At 37.9% G+C, this 25037-nt stretch overlaps 1 long non-coding RNA gene across 3 annotated transcripts in view; it reads right to left on the reverse strand.

Moving 5' to 3' along the window:
• The window catches only part of LOC120298695, a 304072-nt gene extending 279035 nt beyond the window's left edge, over window positions 1–25037 (reverse strand). For 2 of the 3 annotated variants that reach the window (XR_005554174.1, XR_005554173.1), the window contains exons 1-2: window positions 24431–25037; window positions 20071–20311 (exon numbers count right to left, since the gene is read on the reverse strand). This is a non-coding gene — a long non-coding RNA (uncharacterized LOC120298695). Of the gene's footprint in view, window positions 1–20070; window positions 20312–24140; window positions 24308–24430 lie in introns of those variants that run through there. The other variant, XR_005554175.1, reaches the window with a different exon arrangement.

The following is a 25037-nucleotide window of genomic DNA, read 5'->3' on the forward strand; positions in this document are numbered from 1 at the left end:
ACAATATCTTTATATCAAAGGACCAATGAAATCCAAGACAGCATCCCCAAGAATCTGAATGGTCAAGGCAAATTAGCAGTAGATAAGAGTCAATGGGACTCAAGGAGGGCTGGACTTTGATCACTTGTGAGTGTGAAAGGACTCCAAACTGATTGCCCGCTTGACTCCTGCCTCGGGCTCAGCCTGGTCATCTTCTACAGGAACACTTTTCTACAGGAGGATGAGAGGCAGCTATTATCCAGAGTTCTTAGATTTTTGCTGTCAAATGTTTCTTTAGTTCCCATCATAAAGTAGATTCTTTACAAACATAGTAGTAAAGATGACCCTGGAATTATAAAATCCATTAAAAGAACAAAGCAATAATTCAGATGTAAATAAAATTTGACAAAAGAAACAAGGAGGTACACATTGTAATAAATATACAGAAAGTTTTGGAAAAATATAAACGGAAAAATATTTTGTATTTTTTTAAGAAAAAAAGATTAGGTGAGATTAAGAAAAATACATTCTACCATCCAATCTGGTCTGAACATTTTCGATTTTGCCAAATGGAACATTTGGCTTATTTAGGCACCAAAGCTTAGTAATAAACAATCTATACATTATTGTACACTATATACATTGCATGTATTTTTATTTTGCTAATTTTCTCTGATTTCCCAGGTAGAAACTAGACAGTATATAAATTAATTTCTTCAGGCATAGAGGATTCTTTCTCAGCCTGCAAGCGAAAAAGAGATTATTGCCAAAAAGAGATTATTTATACAGACTTTACAGATTTACAATTCAATGTTTCAAAATCCCATTACCATTACCTCTCAAACATTATGATTACTATTTCATGAGTAACCAAATCATAGGCCTAGTTCCCACTAGGTAGTAAACTTCTGGATGAACTGTTTCATTTCAGAGTATAGCAAGGACTCACATCATCGAATATTCCTTCATATGTAACTTTGTATAAAAAATGTGTCTCAGGGAAAAAAAAGGCATTAAATTTATGCTTCATTCCATCGTGCTAATCTTCTAGAGACTTATTCAAATATATAATATCCTTTTCATATCCACTGGCAATTTAAGTAATATAGACAAGAAAGAGATGCAGCTCCTCAACTGTTCACATCCCAAATGTTTAGGCTCAGTTTAGCCTAAAAGTCAGGCATGCATGCTCTAAACCAGTGGTTCTTAACCTTTTTAATGCCGCGACCTCCAACCGGTCGTAGGTCGAGGACTACCCAACCGGTCGTAAGTCGAGGACTTTCCCTGCCCGGGAGTGCCGTGCATGCATGGTGCCGCCCCCTGCGCCGGCCGAGGCATATCTGGCAAGGAGCAGCGACGGCGCAGGGTAACCACCGGCTGGGCCACCAGCTGGCCCAGCCCAAGGGAGGTAAGACACCTGCCGGGCCCCACGTGTGCCAGCAATCCTCCCTGCGCCCGCCAGCCTCCCACCTCCCACCCCTGGCCCTCTTTTACTTACATTTTTAGTAGTTGCTCAGCAGGGAGGGGTGGAAACTTCCAGACAGCTCACCTTCGCTGCAGACAACTTGCAGCACCGTTTGCAGAGTGGGGCTTTTGGCGGGCTCAGCAGGGCAGAGACAGCCTGGACAATTCCTATTGGCTTTTGAAAGCCAATAGAATTAGACTCTATTCAAGAGAGTCTATTCTATTGGCTTTCAAAAGCCAATAGAATAAAAGGGAGTAGCACAGCTAAGGAAAAGGGGGGGAAATGGTGACTGCGTTGTTTGGCAACCCCGTGAAATGGTCGTTTGACCCCCAAATGGAGTCGCAACCCACAGGTTGAGAACTGCTGCTCTAAACTGATGTATTTTTAAAATACATGGGCTCAATTAGGCTTATTTAGCAGGATTTTCAAGGTTAGTTTACATTATCTTCTTTCCATCTGCTAATCTAAAATATATATATAATCACTAATACCAAGGTTTAATTATGAGTAGCCATTTACTCATAGTCTTGTTTTGCTTAAACAAATTAGACACTTTTTCTTGTTTTCTTTTTGGACTGCATAGAAAAACTGTACACACCAAGCTCACCATTACTGAGTTTGCATTTATTTAGACTTTTCCACCACTGCTGTAGAGTTGCTCTTCCTAGGAAATCCTTTTCTTGCTCTTATCCACTTCTGTGCGTACAGGTATTACAGAGATCCCTCAAAAAAAGTAGGACTATAACAATAGCAATAGCCAAAGCCCCATAGTTCCTTACAGCACTCTCCTACTGCCCCCAACAATCTGAGTCCTCATTTTACCAATCTCAGAAGGACAGAAGGCTGTATCAGTTTTGAGTCCTGTCAGGATTGAGCTCCAGGCTGTGGGCAGGATTTGCCTGCAATACTACACTTTAACCACTGCACCATCAGGGCTCCCCCCAGGACAAGTTTATTGTTGTTATAATTCACCCACAGGTACACATAGGGCAAAACAGCCCCCCAAAACAAAGTCCCCTCCCCAGAAAAGAAATTACTGAATACTTTTATTTTTTTAAAAAAAGTAACTATTTTCAGCAGTTCAAAAGTTCTTAAACTTGTTGTAATAGAACTAGCACTAACTAACAAATGTTTCACTTAGCAATAGAAAGTTTGGGCTCAATTGTGATCATAAGTCAAGGACTATCTGTAATCTGTTTTATACTGAATATATTTTCATTTGTATTCTAATTTAAGACTACTATATGTGGGGGACACATTTGTTAACTGTATCACTGTGATTGTTAAATTAGTAACAAGTTGTTATACAATTAAAAAACAAAAATTAGAATATTTTGGACATGCAATGCAACACCCAGAAAAATACGGCATACTCCATTTAATCCTCCAGGGAAAGATTGAAGGCAAACGAAGTCCAGGCAGAAGAAGAACATTGTGGCTTCAAAATCTAAGGGACTGGTTTGGACAAAACTCAGCAGCACTTTTTCATGTGGCTGCTGATAAAAACAGGATAGCCAACATGATCGCCAACGTCCGACAACGGATATGTCACAAGAAGAAGAATTGACTGTGCTGGTCAGAACATCACAAAAGGTGATCATGTGACCCTGGAACACTGCAACCGTCATAAATACAAATCAGTTGCCAAGCATCTGAATTTTAATTACATGGCCATGTGGATGCTGCAATGGTCATAAATGTATAAAATAAGTCGCTTTTTTCAGTGCCATTGTAACTTTGAACAGTCATTAAATGAATGGTTGTAAGTCAAGGATTACCTTGACTCATTTAGTAGAAGACAAATAAGTTTATTGCCATGCCCTCTAGTTCTCCACTATTTCTGCTTCTCCTTGTCTTTTATCTGAGCAGTGAGGTGCATTTTATTTTCCCAGAATGTCTCCTGGGTCTACATGGAGTCCAGAGGCCTTACTGGAAACAAACGTTAAGTCTGAAGTTGATGGCTTGTTGTTAACAGAATTTTTTTTTTTAAAAAAAAACAATCAGATAATCCAAGGAAAGCATTAAAAAAATACTAGTAATCCAGAGGAACAACATAGCCAAAGAAGATTTATGAAGTGATTTTCTGAAAATACCTACTTATTTAAAATGGGTTTCCCAACAATACCTGTTTACTGTGAAAATACTTCCCTGTGTCTTAACCCTACGAGCAAGATGACATGGTAAAATAATGCTACAACTACCTTATTTCAACTGTCACTTTAAAAACCATTATTACTAAAAATAAAAAGGAAACAACCTACCAGGAAGCTGGCATACAAAACACCAACTGAAATTAACTGAAGTGGTTGTCACACAGGTCACACAGTTCTCAGGTCACAGTGAGAGTATAAATTAACAACAAAGCAGCCATTCTCAATTTCATTTAACCCTTTCCTATTTAGCCAGGGTTCCTAGGCCACAATCTTAAATTAGCTTTCTGCTTGATAGTGGATTTCTCAGTGGGAAATCCAACAGCCGAGGGAGGAATGTTCCAATAGCCAGTCAAGTAAGTGGACAAAAGCACTGAGCATCTCCAAGAGAGAATTCAAAGCAGAAGAAAAGAAAGAGGCAGAGGTTAAGCATTCCACTGGCTCCTCTTTTTCCCACCTGAAAACCCCCAGGAACTTTTCTAGGCAGAGAACAAAAATTTGAGTGGTTTTATTCTTGCCTCACCACCCCAACATCCAATTAATAGGAGGGAAAAGATGGTGAAAAGAATTCAAGTGAAAACAGAGAAACACCTTCTGCAAACACAAGGTAAGTGTTCCACAAGTTGCTGGGCCCATTGCATATTTGTTGGTATTCTTCATTCACTTCAATGGGATGAACAATTCATGCAGAGATTCCTCAATTCACTGAAGTGTTGTAAAAGGAAAGAAAGTGGTACTTTTTAATTAATGGCCTTAGAGTTCCTAGCATTCTGCTTCAACAAAGACAAGGCCTTTAAACTGATTGTTCAGATTGCAACATTTCAAGACCTTTCAGGTTTTTTTTTCCCATTAATTCCATTAATTTTTTTCCAAAATTCCATTAATATTTTGCTTGAACTGTAACTGATTCAGATGTAACAACAGATTGAAGTATTATTGAAAATTAAAAAAAAAATCTCTCTCAAAATTAGCCACAAATTAAAATCTTTAATTAAGGTAATATTTTCCCCAAAATTATTTATCATAGATAAAACATATACACTTAAAAGGTTTATTAAAAATATGTACTCAGTTCAAAAGGTGCATACATACACTAATATAATTAACACCAAGGTCTTTTCTCAGAGGCCGGCCTCAATTTGTGTACTACCTGTTTCATTTGCAGTTGATCAATCTTGCCTGATAATGAAAAAAATGTCCTCTTTGTTGTTAAGAACAGTTAATTCCTGAATACTTCAAATCATCTGTTAGAACTGGAGTAACTAGTAGTGTTCAAACAAAATTCAATCAAATATTCTTTTGTTTTCCTCCAAAAAAATTAAAAATGGAAGATTCACATCAATTCATTAGAAGGAATTTAACAAACAATGTATAGATGAGGGCTATATGAAATGTGATAAACATAAAGAATCAAGAATAGCAGGAGAGAACAGACATTTATAGAAGAAAAGAAGGAAGAAGAGGTTTAATTTAATTTGACCTTAAATAAAACAAATTTCTCAGGCATCAATCACCCTGCCATTAAATCACTAAATATCTTATCTAGAGATGGCTTTAAAAAAAATAAGTCTCCAGTTTTAATTCCTATTACTTCATACATTTTTTCTTAAATATTGTATTCATATAAAGCAGATCTCTTGAACTCCAAACATTTTCTAAGAGTGTTGACAGAATAATAAAATGTCCTTTATTTCATTGAGAGAGCCTTGCATGACTTCAAGAACTTATTTTGCACTTTTTCCTCTTTTTCTAAACAAACTATAAACTAAGTCCCTACAGCATTACTGCTTTACCAAACATAGCATTACTCAGTAGTTCCCAATTCTAATTGAAAGAGAAATTACCAGTGAGGCCCACTTAAACTAAATATGAAGTTTTTCCTCCCCTTTAAAGCTTTGAGTTGGAAAAAAAACCTTCTCAATAAAGCTCTGATTCTTAATTCTTAAGTCCTCAAGATCATTGCTGTCTATCACGAACTGCAATTGCCCCATACATGTAATAAAATTATCACATAAATGCTAAAGCTATCTACTTGGGCTCTTACATACTGTAAGTAGAAACATTTACCTGAGGAACTCACTCATCCCTTGTTATTTGTCTCTCCTGTGAATATTCACGCCTATGACTTTAATCCCAATGGGAGAAATGGTTTAATTTCCTCCATCTATTCTATTCATAGTTTTTTAAGAAGAACTTTACTATCTAGACAGTGTGGAATTATTAACAGCTACATAAAACTGATCTGAGAATTGATCTGATGATAGTGGTGAACTATTATCGCTATCCTGATGCTATTCAGCTATGTATCACAATCCCAGAACAAGCTGGAGATGTGGTTGAAACCTAGAGCCAATGTCTACAGGCTCATAGGGACTGGATGTTGTTGTTTGTTCATAAACAGCAATCCTAGCATTAGTGAAAGAGGCTCTCTTTGAAAGAGTGGTCCATGGATTTAAACTTCCTACTTGAACTGCAAATGGGGAGGGCGTGTGTGTGTACAACAGGGGACTTTTTCCCAGCTGCAGCTGGTGCACAATTATGGACCAACCCAGCCCAGGAGGTCTTTTATCTTGAGACAAAATTATTACAACACACTCTACATAGGGCTTCTTTTGAAGACAATACAATCTGCAAACACAACAGAAAGCATCAACTGTAAATTAGCAGGTGGAACTCTATACTGTACAATAACACCTACTTTACAGTAGCCGTATCCAACTCAATGCTAGTAATCACCAATAAAGGCATATATAACAACGATGATGACCATGTCCAGTATGAAAGTATGAATCTGCCGATCCTCTCAGGTCTTATAGAGATCATTTGCTGATAATTATGCTTCCTCATGAAATTAAAAACATTGTAGTTTAAAAGGCAGGCTTTCATAGTTGCAGTCCCAACAATATTAGCCATGTTGGTCGAGATATCCACTTGTCCAACCTTGGCTCCTATTTTTCAGCAAAGCTCTCAAGACTTTTCTTTTAAGTCAAGCCTTTGAAGTTGAAGTTTAGTTGTTATGTTGTCCAACTTTGTGTATGTATGTATATATGTATGTTTGTATTTTATAAAATTAATGGTACTTTATTTATAAAATGGCTCTAAAGTTCTTTTTTCTGAAATGGGAGATGTGGTTAAGTTTCATTTTACTGATACACACAGTCCAAAATTTTGCAATTGGGGTGGTCTCGAAAATCCATTAAGTACGTGTGTGGCAGCATAAATGTAAGAGTTGTTTTCCAAGGACGTTTTTTAATCTGATACTTAAAAGGGCACATCCCAGCTTTAAAATACTGACCCCATTTTTCATTTAGTCTTTTTCAGTTTTAAATTAAAATATAATCCTCCTCTCCATTTTATCATGCTCTTTTAAGATAGATAAGCTAAATAACAGTAAGCAGTAAATAATAAAAACTGTATAAACATTCCTAAAGTATTTATAGATTAGAACTGGCAAAAAAAAAACCTTAAGAAAACAAGAGTTCAAATTCAAAGCTTATTTTAAATTTGATGTACTCTCCCCAAAAAAAATCAAAACAAACTTGGAGATCTTTCTTCCAATAAGCATGTCTGTGCAAGATACTCTTTTATATGTACATGCAAATATGTACATATAAACTCACTTGCCAAAATCTTTCCTTGTGAAATACTGAAATGATTCCAATGTAATTAACACCTGCTCTTCCCCTAATTTTTTTGTTTCTAGTTTTTAGCTTTATGTCTCTTATAATCTTTATGTGTCCTATAATATTTTGATAATAATATTGTTTTGTACATTTTAATAGTTTTTAGCCTTGTTATGAATGAAATAAATATGCATGTCCTAGGATAATGTTGCAGGATCCAATCTGAGTCAGTCATTCAAACCAAAAGTTTATTCTTCCAAGAATTTAGGATCATGTTGGAGGCCCATCAATAGGGAACTTCTTGCTCTCCAGAATATGTACACTGGGCTGTTCTGTATATTATATTTATATGGTTTTCACTTTTGTGTAGCTTTTAGTTGTTAATTAGAGTATTAATGGCTAGCTATTAATACTCTAATTAACTATTAATTGCTGTCTCCTTGTGCCACTGCACCCTCAGCTCCTAAGTACCTGATGGTAAATCAGCACTCCTATTGACTGACAAGGGGCCCGTTTCCCAGATTTCAATAATTTCTCTGGCTATTTTTGTCTCTGCTCTACCAACAATCATAGTAGCCATGAAATTGAATGCATGTCCTTGTTCATTGCAATGTGAGACTACCAATGAGTCCAGGTCTCCTTGTCTAACTGCTTGCTCATGTTCTTGCAATCTGGTAATTAGCTTCCTCCCAACTGTGATTAGCTTCGTCCTATCTGTCCCACATAGTTACAGTGGCAACCCATGTAGAGAATCCAGTAAATTACATTCAAAGTTTCTTCCATCAAACAATCTTTCTAGTGCATGATTTGTCCTTGTATAGTAGCCTCTGGGCAATGAAGGATGGTCATTTGCAGATCTCAAAAGTTGTGTTCTATTGCTTCTGAAATAGCCTTGTTGTATGATACCTAGAGTCACATGTTTGTGAGATGAGCAGCCATATAAATGTGATGAATGAATGAATAAATAAATACTTCCACGAAGGAAAAGCTAGAACAACACATTAATTAATGACTGATTAAAATCACAGGCTTGTAAAATAAGGGACCTTTTTTGTAAAAACAGATCTTGCCTTATATATAGAGAGAGAAATCATTCTTTGAACACCCCCTCTTTCCTGCAAAAGTCATATGAAAAAACAAGGAGAAAACAAGATGAAGAAGATGGTAAGGATGGTCTCTGCTGGAAGGGAGATGAAAGGGTAACCAAAAACAAGCTGGAGATGAGATAATGGAAAAATAACTGTTTGCAAAAATGTGCAGACAACTTGCAAAAAAACCTTAACAAAACAGATTTTCTGATGGGCCTGATGCTCTACAGTAAATCCCACAGAGCTCAATGGCTCTTACCTCCAAGTTAATAGAGCTTTATCTTTTTTCCACTCATCATGAAACCTTGAAATAATTCAAACACTCATGAGCTCACTGAAGCCTGGAACTCCACAAGCAATTCCATCAACAGACATATCGACCTGCAATCAGCTTATGAACCCCTCAGAATCCAAATCGACCACACAGCCAACCAGAGACAGCACTGATCCTCAACCAACCCATGCAAGCCCCCCTCCCCCACCAGCAGTTCACCTCCCAATGACCCTGACCTGATCTAACCTCCCCATCACAAGACCCTTCACAAGACCCTCACTGATGACCCACACCTGACCCATCACAAGACCCCCACTTGGCTCACCCACACCTGAAGCCCTTATAAATAGAAGAACACTGACACTGACATCCCCTAAACTCTGCTGATAATGTTACCAACCTGGTAATGAAACGTTCAGAAACCAACCCACAAGCTCAGAGAACGAACCTTCACCCTCATGCCAAAATATTTCTACATTCAATATCATGGTCTCCAGATCTTCATCTTCTCATTTAGCAAGGAGAGTAGAGGTCCATATGTGCCATGGTGGCTATGAAGACTGGGATGTCCCCATAAAAAAGCCTTAACAGAGTCATAAAAATCTCTCAAAAGTATCACCCTGTAGCACTCAAAATCTGTTTCAGACAGACCATGAAATGTTCTGCTTCTAGCACCATAGGAAACAGATCTTATTTGAAGCATTGTTTTTGCTAGTTTTATACACACATACATACTCAATAACCTGTATATAGATATATTAAAACATCCATGCCCCAGAAAAATAGCACTCTCTAGAAATAATCAAGCAGCATCTTTATCAATTATAAGAAAATTGAACCCAACTTTTATTTATTTATTTATTTATTTATGAGACTTATATACCGCTTTAAGTGCAAGCACTCTCTAAGTGGTGTACACCAGTAAGCAATGTATATATATATTTACATTGCCCCCAACAATCTGGGTCCTCATTTTACCTACCCCGGAAGGATGGAAGGCTGAGTCAACCTTGAGCCGGTGAGATTTGAACCGCTGACCTGCTGAACACAGTCAGCTAAAGTGGCCTGCAGTACTGCACTCTAACTGCTGCGCCACCTCAGCTCATTGTTTTGGGGAAAACAATACATATTATAGTCTACATTAGCCTATAACAGACAAAGCCTATCCTGCAAGGGTGGTTGAATTCTACTCCCATCAGACCTGGATGGCAGATATGGTGTCAAGCCCAAAAAATCATTACTATAGGTTAAGTTGCAGATCAGAAGATTTATTGCTCAAGCCTATATACCCAAAAATCTAGTCAACTAAAGTTCAGTATTAAATTGGCATCAGATAAAGTTCAACAGAGTTCAAGAGAGGTTGGATTTGGATCATTGGTGGGACCATAAAGACTCTAGGCTGATGACTCCTTTCTCTCTGCTTCCCCCATTCTGCCTCCTCCTCTCTTACATCTGGCTACTCTACAACGAATCTGGCTGCAGCCATCTTGCTTGTTCTTGGTTGCCACATGAATGGGAAGGAGTGTGGAGTATCTTTGTTACTCTAAACAATTCTGTATTCCATGGGAACCAAGGTCATTCTATCGGTTATGTTAGAGGGTTGGGCATTTTGTTAGAAAGCCCGCCAACTATTATATTGGGGAACGTGGATGATTGCATAGCACTGGGGTGGGAAGCTTGACTTTGTAATAATGTAACTCTTTGGTGGGAATTTCAGACTTGGTTTCATTTTTGATCGTGCCAATATTTTGTATCCAATAAACTTGTTCTTTGAAGAAACTTCTAGCCTCAGAGTTCTGATTTATTTAGTTCCATCTATCAGAACCATGACAATTAATTTGCCAGAGGACAAACTTTTTTCCTACCACTGTTAACCTTTGAATTATAGGATGCTTTATACCACTACAACTATGTATTTGGGTAGGAGCATTGTGGAAGGTGAGAATATTTTCAAACAAAATTCTGGCTGCGATTTGAACTTTTTATTAATATATATTTATGTGTTTCCTTTATAAAACTACACAGAAATACAGTGTATTTTTAATTTTCCTACAGTAATATCATCAGGTTAACTCATAGTTTGTTTCACCATTTTTATTGAATAAATCACAAATAGCTGTGTTTACGTGTCACATTGCATCATAAACGATGGGTTTATGAATTGCTGTAGCTGGTTAATACAATACACCAAGGCCAACCAAGTGCATGTCATGGCTTAAACCAATGTATGAACTGAATCACAAGTGAGAAAAAGGCCAACCAAGTGCATGTCATGGCTTAAACCAATGTATGAACTGAATCAAAGTGAGAAAAAGTATGAGAAACATGAACAAGATGCATCATATCCTGTCCTTGAATAGCCTAGGATGGGTTGCCATTGAGATTATTCATTTGTTTGGTTTACCAGCCTTGGCTAAAATCAATGACGGATGAGGAAAGTAATTACTCTAGGCATCAAAGGAAGTAATAAAGGCAAGTGTCAGCACCAAACAGGAATATTGCTGTTAAATGGCTAACTAGTCTAAGCATGATACATGCTGCTGCTTTCATTTGCATGAGCTGGCTAAGGTATTCCTCTCCTCCACACACACACATACACCTGCCTTTACGATCATTAACTGACATGTACTCATAGAGTAATTCAGATTATCCTAAAAGACTCCAGGATCCAAACAAATGAGAATCAGCCTCAGTTATCTCCAAATAAATATAAAGACCAATACTTTTACATACATATTATTATGTGATTCTGTTTAGTTTCAATTTCCATGAGGCAAAATGAATATATTCAGTTTCATTACAATATCAGATAAAGCAATAATAACATAGTTTTGTTTTGTTTTTTTAAAAAAATCAAAAGCAGGGAGAAAAAAGCTAACTTGTCATGCTTCATGTTTCACATGGTGGCTAGCTACAATAGCAAAAAATAATTTGTCACCCATCTCTGTTAATAGAAACTGTTTCTGGAATATAAAATGTTCAGATAGAGAGGCAAACCATAATGAATTTATATGAAAAGTGCTATGATATATTTGGCTCTTTGAGCTCCTAAATCACTTTCATGAATCTCTTGAGCAAGCTGACCTTAAATATTGGCAGAGATATGCTGGTATATACAAGATGTCTTTGTACATAATTTTTTTTAATATTCCAGCTAGATGCCTGTACACACACATACTATTAAAATCTGTTTTGTTAATACTTTACCTCCATGCATGTGCCCTATTACACTATTAAAAACATTTTAACCTTGCAAGTTGTATTCCTCCCACCCAAAAAATGCAGAACCCTTGCATGTAACACAATTTGCACTGTGGGTTGTAGGGCCTTTGAATTTAAGGATTAGCAAACATGGATAATATTTTTGTATACATGCAATTGAAACTTCTAAAATTCTTGTTCTTTCCTTCCTTCTCAAAACCCATAATATTCCTTCTATCCATCCCATTTTTCTATCTGTGAACTTCCTTGAAGTTTTTCTCATACCATCCATTCAAGCTAAAGAGAAAATAAGGATCATCTCTATAATGACCTCTGTTAACTTTTTTTCTGCAGGAAATAATTTGCCATTTTTATCAAAACCAAAGGGACTTTAGCAATCTTGGGTTTTTTTTTTTAAATTCAATGGTACAATGGACAACACAATTTCTGGTCAATGATAACAGACTAGGAGAGGTTAATATCAAGACAGGAAACTTTCAAGGAGATTCACTATCATCACTACTGTTACTGTTACATTTATTCCTCTGTCAACAATACTGAACAAGTCAGGTCATGGCTATCAATCATCAAAAACAACTGCCAGGCTACCTCACCTCCTTTACATGGATGATCTGAAACTGTATGGAAAAACACCATTTGAAATATAATTGCTGTTCAATGCTGTCAGTATATATACAGTCAAGATATTGCAGTGGAGTTTGGACTGGACAATTTCCCCTTTCCATCAACAGGGAAGTAATGAAGGTGCTCTATGGAAATAACATGAAAAGTGGACGAAAAAGAGCACTAGAAATATCTTGAAGCTGACAACATCAAGCACACTGAAGAAGAAGGTTTGACATGAATAATCAAGAAAGTGAAAATCTTAACGTCCCAATTCAGTGGAAGAAATACTATCAAGGCAATTAAGACCTGGACAATTCCAATCATTAGGTATACAGCTGGAATAGTAGACTGGACTCAAGCAGAACTAAATGTCCAGATAGGAAGACCAGAAAAATAGTAACAATGAATCATGTTCTTTATCCAAGAACAGTGTTGACAGATTCTACTTATCAAGGAGCATATGTGGGCATGGAATATTGCAAGTACATCAGACAGTTGAAGAAAAAAAAGGACATTGGAAGAATATCTGAAGGTCAGTGTAGAAGATGAACTGAAGATGAACCATGAAGGCTTACTGAATACTGGAGAGACGAAACTGGCCCAAAAGAAAGACCAAATGTAGGGAGGAAAAAGACATGACAAGGCAAAGTATTATATGGCCAGTACATTAAAAAAAAAAAAAAAAACTAGCGGGCAAAGCAAATAACAAGATCCGTAATGGCTAATAGCAGCAAAGTTGAAGAAAGAGACAGAGGGGTTAATTCTGGCTGCAGAAAACCAGGACTTAAGAACAAAAGCATATAGAGCCAAAATTGAGTAGACATCAACAGACAGCAAATGCTGCCTCTGCAAAGAAGCTGAAGAAACATTGGACCATTTAGTTAACTGCTGCAAGACTGACTACAAACAATAGCCTGACAAAGTAGCAATAATGATGGAATATCAGCAAGAAATATAATTTGCTCGCAAGCAAAAATTGGCAAGGTCACAAAATACAGAAAGTAATTAAAAATGAATACGTGAAAGTGCTCTGGAAGTTTAGAATTCAAACAGACAAGCTTCTATCATAAAACACTCCCAATGTAACAACTGTTGATAAGAAACAAAACAAAACAAAACAAAGTCTGGAGAGTGAACATGGCAGCATCTGGAAACAGTAGAAGAAAAAAGAAAGAGCTGGAGAAAATAACAAAATATAACGTCCTGCAAATGGAATCACTGTTGCAAAAGAAAGCAAAGCTAGTCCCAATAGTTATAGGCGCTTTGGGTGCAATCCCAAAACACCTGCATCACTTCTTGAACACCATCAGCACTGACAATTGCAAAAGGTGGCTTTACTTGGAATAGCTTATATCCTGTGGCTTTACCTTTAACAGCATCAAACAACATCTGCCTGTCCCAGATCCTTGGAAATTACTTGATAGGTGGATAAAAATGCTAAATCTAATCTAATTATCTGGCTGATTATGCAATCAACTACAACAATAATAATAATTCTCCCCACCCAAAAATTCACATAAGAACACCCACTCTTCTTCTGATTATATTTAATTCTCCCAGAAATAAAAAAAACCCAACACTTTATTCATGAGAAAAGAAGCATTTTGACTGATCCCAAATAGCCAAACAAGGTAATTCTTGGAGAGCTCCAAAATGCATCAAAACCAGGAAAATCTGAAAACAACCAGACACCCTGGAAGATGAAAAGGCAGGTCACTTCCATGTTGCTCCCAAGAAGAATGCAAACTCCATGAAACTTACATGGAATATATAAACCCCATGAAGTCCCTAGGAGTTGAGTTGACTCAACCAATTTTCTTTTACCTCGTTTCTTTGGTAATACCAAGAATCCCAGCCATTGGGAATCTTTTATTTGTACAGTATATCCCCAGCTTTGAATATGCTAGAGAGCCCTGTGGGAGCTTTGGGGCTAGGTAATTTGAAGAGTTGAAAAGCAAAAGTGATACTATTCATTGAAGAGATGAATCCAGCAATAAGCCACTTTATTTTATGTTGCTGCTCCAGAGATATTTCTGGCTTCAAAGGACATTTACTGTAATAAGACACACTCTACTACAGATATTCGCCACTATTGCATACTCTACTTTATTCAAAACCAGATCTGGCCAAGTTCTTAAATTTTCAAAAAAAGCTAAACAAATAATGCCTTTTGCTAGGCATTATAATATCTTTTATCAACACATCAGAATTTCACAATGTTTGTGCTATTAATTTATTTGTAAGATTAGGCTGCCAACTTAAACAATGTGACTCTGCAGCATAAAAAACAAACAAATCAAAAAAGAAGAATGAAAGAAATATAAAATATGAAGCAAAATATAATTTTGCAATACCTGGCACTGGTTTACTTTTGAAACTAAATAATAACAACAACAACAACTTAAAGATCAGAGGAAGAATCTAGAAAAGATTAGGCCTAATGGATCAAGCAGTTAAAAGTGTAGGCAGGAGATTTGTACTTGCAAGCTTACAAGATTCTGTTAATGTAACCTTTCAATAAAGTAGAATCAGCTCTTTCTGTTGTGTTTCCTACCTGATTTACCTGTAAGGGCTGACATCAATCTTGCAAGTCTGAAAGTTCCTATCTCATGCTGAAACACTAAGTCATTAGAGCCGATATTTCCTAAGTTTCTCTCTCTGCCTGTTAAACAACTTTATTGTCTGATCATTTCCTGGGCAGCAACTTTTCCTCTGTTCCTCAAGATCATTCTCACATACCATTACACTATCTGATGTCCTGTGGCATACCAATTTGAGCCTGGAACATTGAGTTTGGAAATGTTTTGGAAAACTGTTCTTGATTTGCTGTGCAATTCCTGATGTTCTTGTTGAAAACGAAAGCTCTGAAGATCATATCTTGGAAATACTCTAGCTTTGTACTTCCACTAGACTTGGCTTGGAATTTGCAAATCTGCAATTTGTGATCTCTTATACCAGGGGTTCTCAACCTTGGCAACTTTAAGACTTGTGGACTTCAACTCCCAGAATTCCTACCACTGTTGGGAGTTGAAGTCCACAAGTCTTAAAGTTGCCAAGGTTGAGAACCCCTGTCTTACATAGTTAGCTGCAGCCATGTATTAACTGAGGTCTTCCATCTCCTTGTACCAACAATGTATATATGTGTGTACCTTCAAGTCAGTGTTGACTCTTGGTGACTGCCTGGACAAGTCCATGTGATCTTCTTGGCCAAATTTTGGAAGTAGTTTTCTATTGCATCCTTCATAATGCTGAAAGAAAGTGACTGGCCCAATATGACCAAGGTGATTGTGTCTAAGGAAAAATCAAAATTCAGTCTCCTGGTTTCTAAATCTGATGCCTAATCCTTTGCACCGAAGTATTTGTCACCAATAATGTGGTCAATTTCATCATCTCTCTGGTGAAGTCCAGATATATAAGCAGTTAGTTTTTTAAATGATGTTTTAGCAATGAAGAAACCATTGGGTTGGCAGAAATTGATAAGGTACTCTGCTTTTTTTTTTCTATTTCCTAGTTTTTCTCCTTACTATTTCCACTTTTGGCAATCCAGCCTCCAACCCAAATTGCAGCAAATCCTGCTTGCATGTTCTGTCAATTACAGATTGAACTTGAACATAAAACTCATCAATCTTTTCTATTTTTCCATCAGTACGTGGAGCACAAGCAGTTGGATATCCATCACATTAAACATTATCTGTGAAGTCTAACTCAGGCCTTTTCAACCAGTGGTACGGGTACCACCTGTGGTACCATGCAGCAGTTAAAATCCTTCCACAGACAGCTCTTTTGTAGGAGCTGAAATGTTTCTGCAGGCAGCTCTTTGAGCCAGCTCCCAGAGACAAGAGAAAGCTGAAATCCAAGAGCAGAGAGGCAGCACATTAAGATAAGAAGTTTGGAGTGCCTCAGAGTTGGAGGAAACCCTGAGAGGCCCAACAGAAGCTACCCACAAATGTTTCTTCACTCAGGGACTGAAAATCTTCCTTGGATTTCAGCAGGGAGGATTTTCAACTTCTAAGCAGGGAGACATTTGCACATGACCTGCACTAGGGCCCTCAAGGTCTCACCGACCCCAGAAGCACCCAGGCTCTTTACCTGGGATCCATCCACTTAACAACCTTTAAAATTGCTTCACAATTGCAACAATGAAACATATTTATAATCCCATTAAGAAACACTTTTCTTACAACATAGGTATGTGGGAGGAAATGTTTTGGGGAATGAGGAGGAACTATTTTGGGAAATATTTAAAAAGCAGAATACTATATTTCCCCAAAGGATCTTAAAGACAGAAAAGCAGGCCCAGTTTTTCTTAATAGCCCCAAACAGAAACTAACAGGCCAGCTCTGTAGAAATGCAGATTTGATATTCCCATTCAGAAAGACTGAGGCCCCATTCATGAGCAAATACTACTGCAGAAGCCCATTCAAGACAGGATCTTTCAAAATCCCTTGGAGCAAGATTTGATAGCTAACAACAGCAGAGTGATAGCATTAGAACCAGCAACCCCTCACCCCAAAATCCCAACACAGGACATAGTCATCAGCCACAGTCCCAGAGAAGCAGGGACTGCTTATGTCCTTTAGGACATAATAGGATTAGCCCACCACCATTAGAATACCAAAAAGGCACACTGAAATCAAAATGCTGAAATAATTTTGATAATGGCCTATTGAAACTAAAAGTTTATAATACAAACATATAGATAAGTTCATCAGTGCATGGTGAAGCCATCCTATGGATTATTACATCTCAAATGATTCTGTTTGAATACATGATCTCTTTCCACAGAATCAGATGTATATTCTTTAGATGGAAATTAGTTCACAAGATAAGCAGTAGTAGCACACACCCAAAACAACCCAGAAGTTTATATTCATCCTTATACCCTTTCTCAAAATTATAAGTACTATTAAATAAGAATTATATCCTAGATTAAAACATCTAAAATCTTCCAAATATCATCAATTTTGTCTTCATTGACTTCTTTAAAATACTTTTCCATACTTTTAATTCTTGTACCACAGATACATTTATCAACTAATTTACATATTAAAGGGACTGCTTTACTATTAACAGTCAAGTATCTTTGATCATATATAATATTAAAGAAATGTTTTGACCATCCTGACACTCTAGCTAAGAGAAATGGAATGCAAGACAAGTTTGCTCTATGGAGCAAGCTGAATAACCACTTCCTCGTACTTCTTAAAGTTTATTTACCTAAAAAGTTACCCATGTACATGGGGGAAAACTGAAAGAGAAGATCATGTTCCTGTAGGACAGACATGTCAAACACAAGGCCCGGGGGCCAGATGCGGCCCGCAAAGTGGTTTCATGTGGCCCGCGAAGCCATTTGGAAACAGTGAGGGAATGGCCTGTGCTGCCTTGGCCCTGGCCCAGGCCAGCCAAGAGTCAATGTGCAATTTTGTGGTGGCCATCTATGCTGAAACGCATTCAGTCTTAGCTCCACAAGGCTGTCTGGAAACAGTGAGGAACCAGCCCCTGCCGCGTCAGCCCTGCCCCCTGGGTGCATGCTGGGGAGGTGTCACCCTTTGTGAGGAATGAAGAAATGGACCATACCTTGGCGCTTGCCCCAGTCCCACCCCCTTCTGCCAGAGACCCTCAGATCTGTCCCACTCCTGCCCAGGCCTCCACAAGCACCCTTCACACGAACGATTTAGAGCTGGCCATGCCCACCCAGTAGGCCACACCCACTCCACTCACACCCACCTAGTAGGCCGCACCCACCCTGGCCACACACACACACCCCGAGGTCAACCGCAATGCTGATGCGGCCCTCAATGAAATTGAATATGACACCCCTGCTATACGAGTAATATCATTTGCTCACAATATGGGATTCCCTAAATTTAAGCATTGTTACAGTGGTAAAAGAAGAAGCCCCACCACATTATCTAGCATTATTTCAAAAATTAGAAAACAAGTGTCTATTCCACTATGGGGGAAAAAAAAGAACAGTCCTACTCGGGACTTTTCTTAAGAAAAGTATAAAGAACTGCCCTACATCTTTTATAGCCTTCAACAAATCTTGTGGGAGAACATATGCATATCAAAAGCAACTGTTTTCCTACTGTGCCCCAATTACATACTGAGTATGTATACAAACTGGCAGACAAAAATCAATCCACAAACCAGAACCTAGATTTAAGATATATCTTGAATATTTTTTTTTCATGAGAGCTAAATCTTTTATTATCAATGTGTTATTAATATTCATATCAGTAACATATCTGGATTGATTGCCAAACATAAGATAAGAATCAGACATGAAAAATTTAGTACATCAACCCAAGCATGACTTGTCCAATTCCAATTCATAATTACCCTGGAGAATGAACCAAACCATCACATTACTATTACAACAATAAAAAGCATACATTAAAAGAACCAGAAAGAAATGTATTTGCTTATATATTTTAAACCCTTAAGCAAGAATTCTCCATGCAAATAAGCCATCCCCAAGGTTGTTCATCTTGTATGAGATGGGCAGCCATATAAATTTGATTAAATAAATTCAACATTGTTTTAATAAAATAATAACCCAAGCTGAGTCTATCCGGACCTTGGCAATCAATAATTCACAAGCAGAATAAGAATAACTACAGGTAGTCTTCCCTTAACAATTGTTCGTTCAGGGACCCTTCAGAGTTACCATGTTTTTAAATTAATGGTAATCACAATCAGTTTTCAAAGTTATGGCTGATGCGGCACCCTCGTGGTCACATGCTCAAAATTGGTGTGCTTGGCCAGCCACCCACATTTACAACTGCAATGTGCAATTCAACTCCTTTGCCTATCTCTCCCTATCTCTGCTCTTTTGCCCGACCTACAATCTGCTGTAGGAGATGACCAGGCTAAGCCCAATGGGGGCGGGGGTCAAACAAATCATAAGTTACAAGTCCCTTTCTACCCGCAAGAGATCTAACTCCAATCTATCTTGAATTCTTTTCTATTCTTAGCTCCCGCACATTTCCCTTAACAGTCACTTGGCCAGATTCTTGTAGAGCTGTAAGCTTGCAATAAATCTTTATACACATTTGAACTGCCTGAATCTCCTGAGTTCCAGAGGGCTTGACCTCTGCCACTGCTACCTACCTCTGCCACCTACAGCTGACCTTTATCATCATCTTCCTCCACAAGGCCTGAGTGTTCATAGAGTTATGGAGGCTTTGTAAAGGGACAGCATCTGCTTCAGCTGGCGCACCTCACCAACAGTGTAAGGAGGAAGGTGACAAATATAAGCTGGATGGCTGAGTGCATTGTTTTTAAATCAGCCTGGAAAACTGACATATTTTTCTCATCTTGTGTTATTTGTATAAATGAATAAACTATATAAATTACATCATTATGCAAATCTCAGAAACTAACATAATGTAAACTCTGCTATTTACATAAAAATGAAAGTAAATAACAATTGAGCATTAGCAGGCACCCTTTCCTCTCAATTGGCTCACATCATCAAAATTTTACTGTGCATTGTGGTTTAGGGTGCTATATGAAGTCAGCCACAGCATTAATATTTATGAGCAGTACCTGACAAATGTGTCAGATTTATGTCAGAGAAATGTATTAATTATGCAAAATAAGTAAAGGAAAACAAGTTCATTATTCACAATTATTTTCAATTATCTGAAAGCAAATTTACCTTAAAAGTGCTGGGACGATATTCCATAATCCAAGCCAAAAACTGTAATTTTCACCAGCATTCATGTCCAGAAATCCAAATTTATAAATCCACGCACTGATGCCTTCTTTTCTTTGTTCTGTATTCCATTTCACCATTTGAAGGTTAATAAAATGAAGCATCCAACTTGCTGAACTTGATAAGGGATTTAAATATAGCATCTTGGTAGATGTTCTGTTTCACTGACATTCACTTTTCTTATCTGTTCAGTAAAAATAAAAGTTTGCAAGGTTACATACTAGCACATATTAATTACCTATACTATAAAAATAACATCAACCATGATGGTAAGGAAATTTACTAAGGATTTACTAGATTGCTTGTCAATTATACAGACATGTACTTACTTTATTTTTAATTATATTGAATATGCTTACTCAGGAATATGTGTGCTAGAGGTATAATTTACATTTGGGACCAGCAACTCAGTCATTAAGCAAAACCATTTCTGAGCTTACAATCTTATTTCAGCTTTCCTTTGCTTTACAGACCTGCAAAGGTCCTAAATGCAAGGATTGATCATAAAGTTACTTTTTCATCACCACTGTGAATGGCCATTAAACAAGGCGGCCAGTAAGCAAGGACTACCTCTGTAGTCAATACAGAGCCTAGTCAATGCAAATTCACTCAGAATTAAGCCCTATTAAGTTCAATGACAGTAAAACTGTCTCAGATTACAAACCACCATTCTCAATCAAAACCACTAATAATAGGACAATTAAACATCACTAACTGAGAGTTATTTTCTTAAGAACTGGTGTCATATGTTATACTTTGGACTTCTATTTCTGGAAATGTATTTTTACTTGATTAAAATATTGAGGCAAACCCTTGTTTCAATCTGTTTAGAATAATTCACTTAAATTATGATAATTAGAGTATCATCCTCATTAAAATAGTTTAAATTCAATAATTAGGTGATGTCCCAACCGTAAACACACACACACACCCAAATTTATTATAATGTCAACTTTTAGATGCTCTTCATGGCTGTTGAGACTTCAAGGAGCTGCAGTCTCAACAAACATGAAATGGTCCCAGATTGGAGAAGGCAGCTCACTTCCAAATGTTTTAAAAGTTATATTTAATTGCAAATTACTAAAAGATTGTTTATAAGACATTACTAATATATAGTTGCAATACTGAGTTAAAACTGATGTTGTTAAAACTTTGGTTGTTAAGTGAAGAAGTCACTAAAACCAGTATTATCAACCAATAAAAAGCGTGAATGAACGCATCCTCCAATTTTAGCTTTAATCATTAAAACGAGCTTTAATTTGGATAAACTGCACACATTTTATTTTATAAAATTTTGATCTTTTGCAAAGTACACCCTACACTGACTGGGTTCACATATCATATCAATACCAAACTGAGAGCCAGTTTGGTCTAGTGCAGGAGTAGGCAACCTTGGCTCTTTTATGACTCGTGGATTTCAACTCCCAGAATTCCTGAGCCAGCATAGCTGGCTCAGGAATTCTGGGAGTTGAAGTCCACGAGTCATAAAAGAGCCAAAGTTGCCTACCCCTGGTCTAATGGTTAAGACACCTGACTAGAAAGGGAGAAACTGTGAGTTCAAGTCTTGCCTTAGCCATGAAGGCCAGCTGGGTGACTTCAGGCCTGTCAATCTCTCTCAGCGGAACCCACCTCACATGATTCTTGTTGTGAAGAAAACAGGAGGAGGAAGATGTATGGGATATGTCTGCTACCTTGAGTTATTTGTAAAAATAATAAAGGCAGGATACAAATAAATAAAATCATGCCAATCCATTCTCATGACTTGGATCTTCTAAAGGGAAGGATGTGCAGAACTATACATTGGCCAAGTATATATTCACAACACTTTCTAAACTCCAAATTACAGAAGCAGCCATCTAAATCTCTAGGCCTGATTCTTCCATTCTCAGAGAAAAGCTCTTGATTTCAACACCTAGTAAATTAGCTGAAAGGTAAGAAAACAGAATCTGAAAAGTTCCTGAAGAGAAAGATATCACCAAGATAGACAGATTAAAGTACTGAACCAAATACACACACACACACACACACACAACCAATATTTCAGGGATGAGATGAAATACTGGCATGAGACAGTTCAGCAAATAAGAAGTCAGGTCTCTCTTCTTGCACCAATATCACTGAAGCATCCTGCTATTGTTTGCGCATATTTATCATTACTTTTCACTTGAAAAAAAATACCATATAAAGCAGTACTTCCCAGACCTGGCTGAATGACCCAAAATGGGTAAAAATGGTTTTTGGGGGGTAACAACACATGAACCTATTATTCAGTCACAACAGTTACATTTTAAATTGACTTAAAGTTATTTTATCTACATTGGGTAAAAAGGCGTTCTGATAAGCAGCTTTGAGTAATGAAGGAAAAGATTTGAGAAGCACTGCTATAAAGTAAATATTTAATTTAATGGACCAATAGTGATCCTTAATACAGGAACTTCTTTGAATCCATATGGCAAATTTGGAAAAATAATATTGCAAACCAGGTTTTATGGATGTGCAGACATACACAGCAGCATCCAAGGTCTAAACCAAAAGACTACTGTATATTTATAACTTAGGTAATGACCCTAACAAACCCTGACCATACAACCCAACCAGTAGTTGCCAATAGTTTGACTGAACTATCTTACAAGCCAGGATCCTCTGGCAGTTACAAAGTTATGAAATTCCGCAACAAATATCAGTTCAGGAAAGTCTGCTCCTCCACTACCACAATACATTAGAGTACATATGTTCACAGCAATTGATTTGGTCTGATTTAGTGTTTTGTATGAATGCTTCATTCTAGCTTATAAACCACGATATGTGCTTTGTCTTGCTTCAGTCCAATTCATTATGATTTAATAAACTAGGAAAACACAACTTGCAACATACAAAACTAGTCTATGTTACATTTATGCTGCAAACTTAAACTTTACACTCTCTCCCCAAAACTTTTTTAAGATAAGGTATGTGAAATGAAACCTCATTATAACAATCTACCCCAAACCCAGCCCTTTCAGATTTTTTTTTAACTCCTTATGTGACCTTGTAAAATTGTTTGTGGGACTTGTAATTCAAAAAATGCCCGAGGACAAGGAAAACTTCACTGGAAAATCTTAGTCCACTTCAAAAGAATAAATTTGGTAAAGTTATAGTGCAGGCACAGCATAAAAAGAAAAGAGTAAGAGTAAGTTTTTGATCTGCTCAAAAACTACTGAGAACTCACAAAGTATTATAGAATGTTGAAATCTCACAAGATTCCACAGTATGCATAAGACAAAAAAAGTTACAAGATGGATACAATGATGAAATAAAGTACAGGAAACAAAGAGAAACAATGGGACAGAGAAAAGTGATTGCAAAAAAAAACCAAAAACCAATAGGATAAAGCTAAACAAAAGGAGGAACAGAGGACAAGAAATGGAAAGTAACTAAAAGTCCCAGGACAGAAGGGGAAGATGCCAGAAATCTGAAATAAACAGAATTTTCAGAAGTACACCATGAAGCTAGAACAAAACTGCCTGAAAATCTCTGTCTTAATGATGGCCTTTGTGGGCTTACAAAATGGTCCAAATGCAAAGCATCCTTCTGTTCCAAAACAAAGAGTTATCTGGTGGTTCTATTCTTGTACAAAAGTTGCCTCTGTAGGAAAAAACTACCAGCCACCTGCATTCCACCCACATAGATCCACTCTGGACCACTTCTTCCAAATCCATTTTCCCTTCAATTAAGCATTTTTTAAAAATTATTATTCCACATATTCACAAGAATCCCTCTTTCACTCTACATTTACAGAAGTCGCATCTCAGCAGGCAAATGCTTTCTTCTGTCTAACACCCAAACTGCCTTACATAGGCAGATCCAACTTGACCACAATGGACATCAGCAAAATCAACCCATAAGACCTGGGGCTGGCCATCAAACCCAAGTGGATTTTATGCGATGCTGCGCTTGCCCCTTCCAGAAAATCAGACTACCCCTTCCACGTAAAACTTTCAGTTAAATTACAAAGGAAGAAGAGAGAAACTTACATCAACAGCTCACCTTCCTTTTCCTCTAAGCTGCAAGGGGGAAAAAATAAAAAATCAAGATCCTTTGAAGTAATTGTTGGAAAAGTTTGCAAGTCTTTGGGAAAGTTCAAGAAGTGAAAGGAATACCCTCTTGAAAGACCAGATAAGGCAGACAGGGAGATGAAGAGTTCATCCGAGTTTCCTCTTTTGTTCAGGCTCCCCGATCAGACAAAGAACGAGCGAGCAGCAGGTTTCTCCCCTTTTCCCTCCCATCTCTCTTCCCCCAACCCTTGGGTCCAACAGCAACTCACCAACTTCAGCCGCCCCTTCTCCTTCGAAAGGTCTGGATCCCGAGATAAGATAACAGAAATATACACCGAGAGAGAGAAAGGGACGCCTCATCCCTGGCTTCCAGTTCAAAACTTCCCTCTAAGTGAGCCTCCCAGAAAAACAATCTTAATGGAGGCGGAGGAGGCGAGGAGAATCCCTCCGATCGTTGTTTCCGGCAAATGCACCTCTTTGTTTGGATCCCCCTTGACAGGCGCGGAGAACGACCTCCTCTCGCAATTCGGCCGGGTGGGCGCGGGAGTCCTCTCACCGTTCCCAAGGACGAAAACCGGGGCTTTCAAGAACCCGGGATGGGAGCCGGGGAAGTGGAAGGGCTACTCAAGCGGCGCGCTGGGAGGAGGGAGAAAGGGAGGGGGGGGACGGGAAGCAAGTTTTGGGTGAAGCCTCTTTCCTTTCACTTTTGGAAGCGCATCCAGGCGAGGAGAACAAAAGCGTCGCCGCGGCCGGGACTCGGCGCGCAGCTTTTCCCGGCTTCTGACATCGCTACCTGTTGCACAGGCAGGGAGGGGTGGAAGCCAGAGCATCCAGCGCACAACAAAGCGCCGGCCTTTTCACCTGCCCTCCTCGTGC

The sequence above is a fragment of the Crotalus tigris genome, unplaced genomic scaffold (assembly GCF_016545835.1).
Source record: "Crotalus tigris isolate CLP2741 ecotype Arizona unplaced genomic scaffold, ASM1654583v1 scf7180000024119.3904262, whole genome shotgun sequence".
Lineage (NCBI taxonomy): Eukaryota > Metazoa > Chordata > Lepidosauria > Squamata > Viperidae > Crotalus > Crotalus tigris.